Here is a 12,665-nt window from a genome sequence, read left to right as displayed (position 1 = left end):
AAAGTTGGTTTAACAATTTAGAAACAAAAGAAAGCTCTTATGTTCGTTCCAATAACATAACTCAGGAACATGACCAAATAAATACACAGCTAGAGAGCTCCACCAATAGCGAAGTACGCCAAGTACATGTAAGAATATCTCTTCTCACGATATGTCACTAAACATCACTGAAAACCCACAACAAAAGCTTGGAAATTAAACCTAAAACGAAGATAGTTAATGCCCCCAAAAAGATAATAGACTGAATTTTCATGAGGACACAGCAGCAGATAAAAGTTTTCACTTTTGAAACTCAAAACAACAAATGGCAACAAATGTGTCTAGCTAACGGGAACGCAATAGATGTAATCAATCTTCCATGCTTCCAATTGAGAAACAAACAAGACTAGTTAAACCACACTTACACATAGATGACCACCACACACTGACTTTAGTCACATTACAAGAAAAACAGCAACAAGCATTACCAGTGTTGATCACTGATCTCAATTCTCTTAACTTGTTTAGGTCGAGTAAAGAAATCTGTTATACCAAGACCAATAATCACTCAGTAAACCAACACTAACAATTAATAAAAATGAAAACTTTAGGTCAACAAAGAAGGAGACTACATACTCGGGTGAGAAGAGAAGGAACCAAGACCAAAAGGTCAAGCCAAGCCCTCGAGTTGATAGAAACCCTCTTAGCTGCGGATTGGAATGGATAAGTGAGCTAAAACTCTGATGAGCTTCTAGTTCTTCTACACACCCATCATTTCTCTCGTCGAGGCCCTATGCCTCTTTGCACGAGTGTAGCGATCGCTATCACGGGCAAGAGAAATGAGAGAAGCGGCAGCATCAGAGCGGTTTTCAAGGGATCCAGTTTGGAGAAGAGCAATATGCTCCCAGATAAGGCAGAGGATGGGCTCGTTGGCGGCGATAGGAAATCAGCCTCACCATGATCCTCAGCGGGAGCGGAGACACAGAGGAGTCAAGAAACGTCACTGATAGAGGGGATGATGGTGAAGACGCGCCTCGTGATGCCGTTGACTCGGCACTTGAGGACAAGGGAGAAAGCCTGGTCCAGCATCTGCTCCGTGTCATCGATGATATGGTGAGTGGGACGCTCGTATAGATCGCGAGCAACCTGGCAGAGACTACCAGCAAGCTTCTCAGTCTTCGCCTTGAGTTCCGCGCACTCCTGCTTGCCTCATCAGCCGCTTTCATCACCTAGTCAGACAGTTGGATTGTCTTTGCTAAGATTTGCTTCATGATATCAGCAATCTCAGATAAATGGTTGGTTTTTATCGAGAACCCTAGAAACTGATTGGATCTAAAACGAGAAAGGAGAATACAAGCGAATCAATCAATGTGAATGAGATTGAAGAAGGAATGAATTGGAGAAAGAAATATTATTGATAGACTTCTTCTCTAAACTGGAATTTGAAGAAGGAATTTGAAGAAGGAAGAAGATAACGAAAAAGGGGAAAATATTTTGTTTTTGTGTTGTGGTTTTCAATTTTTTAATAAATTAATTGGATTATGATCCGTTTTGACTGGGTTCGGGTGGGCAATCCGTTTAACTTATGGTTGGGTCTGTAAATTATCAAATTCATTAAACCCTTTTGTGTCTTTTACTTTGTTTTGGTTAAAAAATGAAAATCAAAAATAAAATTGATTTATGAAGGGACAAATTAGAATAAACATAGGAGTTAGTAGGGCAATACAGAGTAAAGTCCTTTTAGGTTTGACTTGAATATTTAAGCTGGTTTTAGCAAATGTCCCTAAAAATAACCATATACTTTTTTTTTTTAACCATATACTTTCTAACTGAATATAAATATATATATTTTGTAACCGCATCTTTTACAATTTTGACCTACTTAAGAAACCCAAAATATTTTATATGGTAACAGTTTTCCTTTGATTCCTATATTCTAAGATCCACAACTACAACATTTATGAGTGTACAAATAAATTATTGATATATCAATACTATTAAAACTCAAGGGTCTTTTTAGAGACCCCATTGGAGTTTTGAAATATTTACAGATTCCTGCCTCTGAAATATTTTTAATTAAATACGAATTAATTAACTAAAATCATTTACTTTCAGAGTCAGAATATATTTCTTTATATTCTTCTTATCCCTTTAAACTAAATCGTGAGTGTTATTTGGGTTTACGTGTTTTTCGACTAAAGACTATCTTTGTTTAACTAATCAATATTATTTCTCTATGTTTTAAAAATATATTTATTAGCTCTATTGACGTAAATCATCATCAGAAAATAGATGGTTTTATGGGTCTTTTTCTAATAACATATTTGATTCAACGTTATAATGTATTCAAATTGACGTGTAATATATATATACACAAAGCCTAATGTATGATATTTTGACAGTATTCCTAATTGAATTCCTAACATATATAATCATAACCTATTATCTTTAGTTCAGCATCTCTATGTTTTAAAAATATATTTATTAGCTCTATTGACGTAAATCATCATCAGAAAATAGATGGTTTTATGGGTCTTTTTCTAATAACATATTTGATTCAACGTTATAATGTATTCAAATTGACGTGTAATATATATATACACAAAGCCTAATGTATGATATTTTGACAGTATTCCTAATTGAATTCCTAACATATATAATCATAACCTATTATCTTTAGTTCAGCAAACCCTAAACACCAAATGTCTTAATTTTATTTTATCACTCATATATTGGAATAAAACCATAAAACTACAAATATATAGATAACTATTAAAGTAAACCCGGTGTGCTTTATTATTATACCGATTTCATTTACAACTATTCCAAAATACTGTTTCAGCAATTGTAGTTGCAACTCTTTTTGAAATCAATAACAAGCAATATAAATTTCAAAAAAAAAAAAATCATAAACTTTGATTTACTAAACACAAAACTAGGGGCCATTCATATATTCCACATTTTCCACATATCAATCTTATATATTAAAACAGAAGTCACAACTTTTTTCATGTGTGATTTTTTAAGTTGGACCTTCAATTAGAAAATTACTTTGATGAAATTTTCAATTTGAATAATGTTGAGAAGAGGTGATAAAGAGTGGATACATTGATAGAGGAAGAGTAATGGGGCAGTCAGTAACTTTGGAGATTTAACACAGTAACTTTAGTTTTACTGTGGTAACTAAGGTAAAACTTTGGGAAGTTACCTTTCACCCATTTGGAGAGTGGAGCACGTCCAAGGAGAGTCTGGATAAGGAAGGAGCAATCTGGATAAGGAAGAGGCATTCTGGATAAGGTCTGGTCATAGCTGGAAAGGTAAAACACCTTTACAGCCTGTCCAAGCATGTGAGAACACCCATTGGCTGCTTTTGGATGGCTCCCCTTGACTCCACACGTTTTTGGTCTCCTCTGACCCTATGATTTCGAATTGTATCATGTATCACTCATATAAAGCCTTGTAAACCTCATTGTTAATAATTAATGGAGTTTTGAGTCTCTCCCTTTATTCTCTCACTAAAATCTCTTAATCTCTCTAATCTTTTCATCTGATTATCTCTGAGTGTTTGAATCATGATCTAAAACACAAAAGTGAATACATAATAATATCATAACAGTTATTGCTGCTGCATTTTAGTATTTTATTTTCATAAACAACTAAGTAAATGTATTGTTAATGAGATCTTTTCCTGATTTCCTTCCTAAACATATGCTCTCTTTTTTATTTTAACGTGTGATATATTCTTTAAATTTAATTGTAGATATTTAATTAAAAAGGAACATTATAAACCGTATCCTTTCATCTAGAGTTCAAAAGAACTACATAATACACATTATTAATATAGCCAGGATTTAATATGTTCATCTTTTTATTTGAAATACAAATAATATTTTTTAAAAAAAGTCTAACAAAATACATTTAAAAAGAATTCAGAATCATTTTAAAATTTACTTACAACAAGTAATTAATTTTAATTTAAATTATAATAAACTATAACTAGAAATTATAATTTAATTTAGTTTTGATTTATAATTATTTTAAGTATAATTATTAACTATATTTTAATGATAATGAAAATTTAAATGATTAATTTTCTAAAATACATTTTACAAAGATTTTTAAAATATTTTGTTAGAAAGATCCATTTCTATTTTAAATTTAAAAAATAAAACTATTTAACCCAAATAGTGTATTTCAAGTATTTCTCAAATAAGATCATTACTACAAAATTATTTTGAAGTATCATATATTATAGCTAATTTAAAAAACAATAATTTTGTTGTTTTTAATAGTATCTCAAAAACAATTACTGAAGTTAAATTATGTAAAATAGTATTGCCCCATAATAATATAATAAAGGATTGTTACATAATAATGTTTTAAAAATAATTTTGTTACATAAATAAAAGAATATATAAAATTTATAGTGATAAAATAAAAGTCACATAAACATAGATATTATAGAAATATAATACTAAATTACATTAAGTTATTGATAAATTTTGTTATATAAATTTAAAATATTTTAGCTTAGAAAGAAAAAACCTGCACGGATATGCGGGTCGAGATGTAGTTTTTAGTGTCGTTTTTAAGTCGTCCTGAATTATCAATCATTCCAAACCTCGGAAGAGGAAACGAACACAACCCTTCAAAGTATCGGTTCAACTGTTTTCTTTCGTAAAGAAAAGGGAGTAGGTACGTATACTATACTCGTATACTCGCAAACTTCAAAAACTTTTGCAAATCGTCAAAAAAACGCTTTCGTTAAAGCAAATCGTCCCAAGTAGGCATAATCTCAAAGACTATACAACATTTCTTGTCGCATTCATGCGTTAAAACCTGTACCAATATCAAACTGAAACCCGACGATTAGCCAAAGTCTTGGAGCCCTTTCTGGCTTTATAAAGTCAGTTTCGTTTAAAAATTTCTACGAGAAATCTTCAAGCACCAAAGCATTTCTTTCAGTTTCCGTTGTACCAAGTGAGTAACGGAAAAGCATCGAAAACATTTGCGACGAAGAAAACTCGAGAATAGATGTAGCATCGTGCACATTAAAAGGAACACTTTCTTCCCGATTGATGGCTAGATCTACCTCTGGTTGACCAATTCGTTCCAGAAACGAATGTGTCTTGAGAATCCTCTAAAAAAACCTATGAAAAACGTTCTGCGACTTTCTAAGATCGAAATCACAGCAGAAACGTTTCTCGTAAAACCCGCAGAAACAACACTACTTTGACATATGTATACATATCACCGATTTACAACCTTCGTAAAACCGGTCCCCATTACTTACGCAAAAAATCTTTCGTACAATCAGACCAAGTCTTACGAAGAAATTTTCGAAAGTTAACATAACATGTTTTATGAAGAAGTATGTTTTGTATAGCAAAACGCAAACCTGTAAGATCTGATTTTCCATGATCAATCTAAACTTTATATCTTCGCACTACGATCTAATAGATCTCATTTTTAGCCTTACGGCTCGCTGGCTTCTGCCTTTCTTTTCCCTCGGTCACATCCGAGAAGGAAGTCATCCCGTCGCTGACTCCACACTGGTTATGTAGTAAACCTCTTGGGCTTCTTCTTCCTCAGACAAAAACGACTCGTTTTTCATAAGACTATAGGTCACATTATATAAAATATTCATCGTATAACTGCAACCTAGAGCGGAGAATCGTTTTCTATGATTATCGGCTATAGTAACACGGATAACCCCGAGAAACTTAGCCTATCAATCTCGACAAGTGCTCTTTGGCCCTTGGTCAATTACGCCTTCCAGTAAAAATCCAAACCAGAATTCGACATCCCCTTTATAGACAATCATAAACTAACATGACCTTAATGTTAAAACAAAAATACCACGGTCTGATGCATGAGCTACAACGTCCTTGGCTATCTGAGTGAAAACATCCTTCACGCCAAGCCAAAGTATTCGAGAAACCATCGCTACATCACTTAACGGCTAAACGACTATCCGCGATTTGTCTAAAAAAGTCATGTGACTATCAAGAAAATAATTATCGTATAACCCATAGTCGGAAATCATATGATAAATTCTTCATAAAAAAACTCAGTCCTAACAACCAAACGGTTAACGGAAAACCTAAACTTGTCGACAATCGACCAAGTTCAATACGTTCCACCGATAAATTTATAGCCCGTTATGTTTTACCCGTAAAATGGGGCATGTAAGGAAAACTCATAACATAGCTCCTAGAGCTATACGAAACATCCACAAATCTACAAGAAATATATCTCGGAAAGCCAACACCACACAAAGCACTACGAAGGAAAACACTTCTTCCCAGGAACAAATTTACGGGACCCCTCGGTCCTAATACCTCGATCGCAAATCAAATTATTAGCATCCAAACAGGAACAACAATTTTGGCTGCGAACATCTGTAAACAAACCTGAATGTTTCTCAAATGCATGGTTAAGACTAAAACCTTGCAATACCGCAAAACTTTTTCAAGCCCGCGAACATTTCGAGCACGAAATACGGCATACGAAAGAAAAATCAATCTTCCGCATTGCGAGACGTCGCAGACGCCTGAAGAACCATTTTTCGACAAAATTACCTTCCTCGATAAAGGCACCTTCTTGGCAGACCAAACAGTCATACATACTAACATCTTTTCAAACACGTATTCTTCGTCAAGACTCAAAAATGGTAATATCTATCGATAAGTTTGTTACTGATCACAACAAACTCTTAACCCCTAAACAAACTTAGCCATCTCGTAGAGATAGCTCTCGTACACCCGACACAAGGGTAATAGCGCTATATTTTGACAAATCTGAAATTTTGGTCAGCACTTTCGGGAGACTTAAAAATTATTCTCGAAGAGATGCTCGATTCCTACCATACAAGTCAGGAAAGCCGAGAATATATCACAGACTTTAAAGCGGGATGTAATCAGGTCGAAAACGATACAGGAAACGTAAGCCGAAGTAGTCATCGCACCCACTAAAGCCGTGATTAGACCTAGGTCTTACCCTAAACCCAGCACACTGGTCTCTAACATCTCTAGGCATAGTATCAAACACCCTGGTACGAGATCCCAAAATTTGTCTCTTGGCTAATATTCGAGCATCTTCCGAAATCCCTCAAGTTTATGCACTGCAGAAAACTCTCGAAACAGATCGCGAATATAGCAGTTCACACAGAGTTAGATTACGAGATGACAACTCGTAGTCTTCCCTCTACACCAATATAAAATGCCATCGGCAGCAATATGCCTGATAACCTCTACATGACATATAAACTGGACCGTAAGGGTCTCACTGGAAAACAGGTCTTAAGAATCTCAACTCCAGGGCGAACTACGAAAGACTTGATCCCTTCGACAAGGGTACGTAGGCAGCCTTCACCAGGCGCAGCCCCAATCTTATCGCATTCCACTCTCAGAAGAACGAGAAGACCACTTATGACGGACCTTTTCAACCATTAATTCCGCCTAACTATCCTAACTTGCCTAACTGGCCAAGCCACTCGCTAGAACCTCATGCTAAACGCTCACAATTCTAACAAGCTGGGGGCTAAATGTTGGAGTCAAAATCGGTCACGACGGAATCATTGTCTAAAACTCCACGAAAAATATATCTCGATTTGTGAATTTCGTATAATTTTTATTGAAAATATTATATTGTTGGGGTTAAAAACAGACACGGCGAAGTTAACATCTAAATCAGCATGAACATTTTTTACGAAAAGTAATCTTCGTAAAGAAATCTTTACGAAGAACTTTGCGGTGAAATTTTGCACTAATCTCGGTTGATTAATCGAAACTAAACACCCATAGTCCAAGAACATGTTCATAAAACGTCAGAAAAGGATCCAAACAAGGTCGCGACGTAGCGACCGACCAAGCCATTTGGTCGGTCGCTATGTAGTGGCCGACCCGCAAACGAGTTGCTCGCTACGTAGTGACAGACCCGCGAACGAGTCGGTCGCTACGTAGTGACAGACCCGCGAACGAGTCGGTCGCTACGTAGTGACAGACCAAGCCATTCGGTCGATCGCTACGTAGCGCCCGACCAAGCCACTCGGTCGGTCGCTACGTAGCGACCGACTCGCGAACGAGTCGGCAGCGACCGACCAAGCCACTCGGTCAGTCCCTACGTTGTGACTGACCCGCAAACGAGTCGGTCGCTACGTAGTGACCGTCCAAGCCATTCGGTCGGTCACTATGTAGCGACTTACCCGCGAACGAATCGGTCGCTCCGTTGCAACCGACCAAGCCACTCGGTCGGTCGCTACATAGTGACAGACCCGCGAACGAGTCGGTCGCTACATAGTGACAGACCAAGCCATTCGGTCGATCGCTACTTAGCGACCAACCAAGCCACTTGGTCGGTCGCTACGTAGCGACCGACCCACGACGAGTCGGTAGCGACCGACTAAGCCACTCAGTCGGTCGCTATGTTGTGTGACTGACCCGCAAACGAGTCGGTCGCTACGTAGTGACCGACCAAGCCATTCGGTCGGTCACTACGTAGCAACTTACCCGCGAACGAGTGGGTCGCTCTAGAGCAACCGACCAAGCCACTCGGTTAGTCGCTACGTAGCGACCGACCCGCGAACGAGTCGGTCGCTACGTAGTGACCGACCAAGCCATTCGATCGGTAGCTACGTAGCGACCGACCAAACCACTCTATCGGTCGCTACGTAACGACCGACCCGTGAAACAGTCGGTCGCTACGTAGCGACCAAACCAGCGCGGACCAGGTCGCTACGTAGCGACCGAACTGTCTCGAACGTTGATCAACGGGTACGACCCAAATCCGTGCATTCTCGTATGTTCCTTAATGCTAGCTCTTATGTACCGCAGCCATATCATTTCTCACTTCCATCGATTGGAGGTATCACTTAAACTTTACGATAAAAATCACGGAAAATTTATTTTTATCGATAAAAATCGTAATAAACGTTTCGAGTCGAAAGACGGCCCAAATAGGTCTAAAACGTGATCAGAAACCTACTTATTATTTTTTGAGGAAAAGCCCATAGATACTATGGCGGTTTATACTCAGTCCGAAAGAAAAGAGAAATGTCAAATTTCCGACGATAAATGTTAAGTTTCCGCGGTTAATCATGAAAATCGAGAAAAATGAAATATCTCTATTTCGAGTTATGACGGCTTAAAGGTAGAAGAGGAAAGCTCAAACCGACCTTGGAGGAAGTATATTAGGAGTCCTAGGCGAGAGGCATAAGAGGAGAACTCGGCACTTAGAAACTTTGAGGCTTTATTCTTGACATGCTCTGTATCTGTGACTGGCACCCGATTACCAGACGAACGCGCACAATCAGTTCGATCTCTTGGTTCAATCTTGAACTACGTTCGGCTTGATCATCGAAAGGGGTACGTAGGCACCCTTTCATAAGGTTCAGTCCGAAATCAATCAAAACCATTTTCATATCTTTTCTGTCTTCTGTTATCGAGCTGCGACTCAACTAGGTTTACGGTTTTAGGTTGCTAGAACTAGGTAATTCGCTGACAGCTCTTGCGGCCAAAGCTGTTATAATCTCTTGTAATGATCGCAACACTCTTACGCAAATTCGAAATAAGATCTACCTTTTCTATAAATTCCTTTTGTTATCTTTTCATATTTTTCGCATTTATTTGGTCACTTGTCGTTGGTTCTCACAGAGAATCTGGGACCTCAGGGAAAGTTAGGGTTTCCTGACTTTCCTCCGAAAACGGAAATCGACAGTGCAAATTTTGGTTCCCACAAACCTTATGAAAGGCTGCCTACGTACCCTTTTCGAGGATCAAGCCGAACATAGTTCGATTGAAAGAGTAGATCAAGAGATCGAACCGCCTTTGCGAGTTTTTCTAGTAATCGAGTGCCACTCATATAAACAAAATATGTTGAGAATAATGCCTAACATTTCCAAGTGCTAAGAGTTCTAAGAGTAAAAAGAATTGTCCCTTTGCCTCCTCAATCGCGACATCCTTATATACTCCTCCTAGAGGCGGTTTGCTCTTTCCCTTTTTGCCCTTGGTCGAGTTTATCGCTTTGCGGAAATATTCCACTTTCCTTCGATCTTCGTGTTTATCTTTGGAAACTTCACATTTATCCTCAGAACTGTACATTTATCTTCTCCTACAAAACAAAAGACAAACTGTCATAACGATTGGGCTCGATTTCGTATAAAATCGTGAGTGGGTTTTTAGCGTGTTTTGGACCCTTTCGGGCAATTTTTTTACTTAGCGTTCTTACGATTTATCTAAAGAGCGCTTCCGAAACGACGTCGATTCCGAAGAAAGTTCAAATTTCTCGTATAGTGGAGGAAGTTCAAGGTGTTTAGTTGACCTCTGCCATTTTATACGATTAATTCGAATTTCATATGAGATAACGAGTTCTTGCGGTTTTAAATCGTAAAGTTCCAATGATGACTCCGATCGAGATAAAACAAGAGCAGGCTTGTCAAAGAGGACATTTTCTGGGAAGTTTCTGACATTGATTCCATCTTGACCGATTTTGACCACAACAGTTAGCCCCCTAGCTTACTAGAAGTTTTGCGATTTTCTGCGAGCCGTCAGGCAGGTCATGCGAGTTAGGCGGAATTAATGGTTGGAAGTGGTCCGTTCACTCTACTAAAAGTGGAGTGCGATAAGATTAGGGATGTGCCTTTTGAAGGCTGCCTACGTACCCTTGTCGAAGGGATCAAGCCTTTCGTACTTCGTCCTAGAGTTGTGATTCTTACAACTTGTTTTCCAGTCAGACCTTTACCGTCTAGTTATGTGTCGTGTAGAGGTAATCAGACATGTTGCTGCCGATGGCATTTTATATTGGTGTAGACGGAAGACTATGAGTTGTCATCTCGTAATCTAACTTTGGGTGAACTGTTATATCCATTATCTGTTTCGAGAGTTTTCTGAAGTGTGTAAACTTGCGGCACTGATAAGAGACAAATTTTGGGATCTCGTATCATGGTGTTTGATACTATGCCTAGAGATGTTGGAGACCAGTGTGATGGGTTTAGGGCAAGACCTAGGTCTAATCACAGCTTTAGGGGGTGCGATGACTACTTAGACTTAGTTTCCCGTATCATTTTTGACCTGATTCCGTCCCGATTTAAAGTCCGCGATATGTTCTCGGCTTACGTGACTTGTATGGTAGGTGTTAGGGGATTTTTGTGTAGGATCTTTGTGAGTACTACGGAACGATGGACAAAGCTGGTATTTGTGTTGATTTAGAGAGATACAGTAGAGATAAACACTTGAAGAGACGTTTTATTGAGTAGACAAACTAGGATTACAATGATTTGAGTAAGAACCCTAATTCTAGTCATCTAGCCCTAGTCTCTAAGTCTCGAAGTATCGATCCCTTGCTTTAGGATTTAGGTTCCCTTTATATAATCTTGCTAAGGTGAGCCTTAGTCGGTTGGAGTAGGTTAAACTCTTCCATATTCGGAAATATGGAAGGTTCTCCTTATCGGAAGTTTTTTATTTCCCGGAGGAAGGGGAGATCCTGGGAGCAGACCCGGAAAACTCCATAGCGGGGAACCGGTGTTCCTTCGAGCGGGGATCCTGGGAACCGGGGTTCCTTCCAGAGGGAATCCAGAGGCCGATGTCCTGCCTGGGGTCTAGAGGAATTCAATACCTGAGTATTTTTCCCCAAAAGTTTGCCCCTTATTGCTCGATTTCTTCATCGAACTCGGGGAATAACCTGTGCACTCAAGTAAACTGGAGTTGCTCATTCTTAGCAGGCTTCCGTTAGGCAGGACATCGATCCAGTAACCCTCCGATCCCGGGTTCCACTCAGGTCGGAACCGTACTCTGAACTCGGGGGATGATCAGTTTCCCCTATATCTGACCGGGGTCTGTTGCTACTTGGACCGCTGATTCTTATCGAAGAGGGGAAGCTCTGGGCTTCTGATGATGTTTTGTGGACGGTGGAGCCTGGAGCTCTGATGTTCCCTGAGGAGGAGCTACATGCACTGATATGCAGAGGATAGACCGGGGGCTGGGGCCTGTACGGTTGATGATACTAGATGCTCTTTTTATTCTTCCAAAAGCGTGTACTTTCCTTTTTATAGGGAATATTTTCCCTTTTTCTGCAGAGATCGGATTTCCTTTTCGCCGTTTTATTCTTTATATCAGGGATTCTTCAGGATATTTGGAAACATCCTTATTTCCTTTTCGGATCCCGCGGAAAAGGGAAAGCTCTGGATATAAATTGAGATTCACGATAGTTCCTAGCTGGCCTCAACCCAACTCTAGCGCTGATTCTTAGCTGAGAAAGATGAATCCCGAGCCGCTCTCGTTTCTGTCCTCGCTCATGCGTGATCGTGCAAGGCCACGTCGTCCTTTTACCGATCCTTTCTCATCCCCTTTCCATCTTGGGGAATGTTTTGGAGGCTGATAGTGAAGCGGTTCCGATGGCGCCCCTAAGAAGGCTCCATTCTTGTTTCTTTGATGATGGTCCCCGTTCTGAGATCCGAGAGGGGGAACTGGCTGACATAAGAAGGAAGTACTTGATTCATCCTTCAGTGGGGATGAAGAGTCTGACCGAGTTCGAACGCGCTCCGGATGGCGGAGCGGGTGAGGTGACTATCAATGAAGCGTACCTGGAAGCAGGCTTCCGGGTATTATTCCTTCTCTTATAGACAAAGTGTCATCTTTCTTTGGTTTCTGTCCTTCTCAACTTACTCCCCTAACCTGGAGGACTTTAAT

The sequence above is a fragment of the Brassica rapa genome, chromosome A09, assembly GCF_000309985.2.
Source record: "Brassica rapa cultivar Chiifu-401-42 chromosome A09, CAAS_Brap_v3.01, whole genome shotgun sequence".
Classification (NCBI taxonomy): Eukaryota; Viridiplantae; Streptophyta; class Magnoliopsida; order Brassicales; family Brassicaceae; genus Brassica; species Brassica rapa.
The sequence above is the reverse complement of the archived record's forward strand: the minus strand, read 5'-3'. Positions refer to the sequence as shown.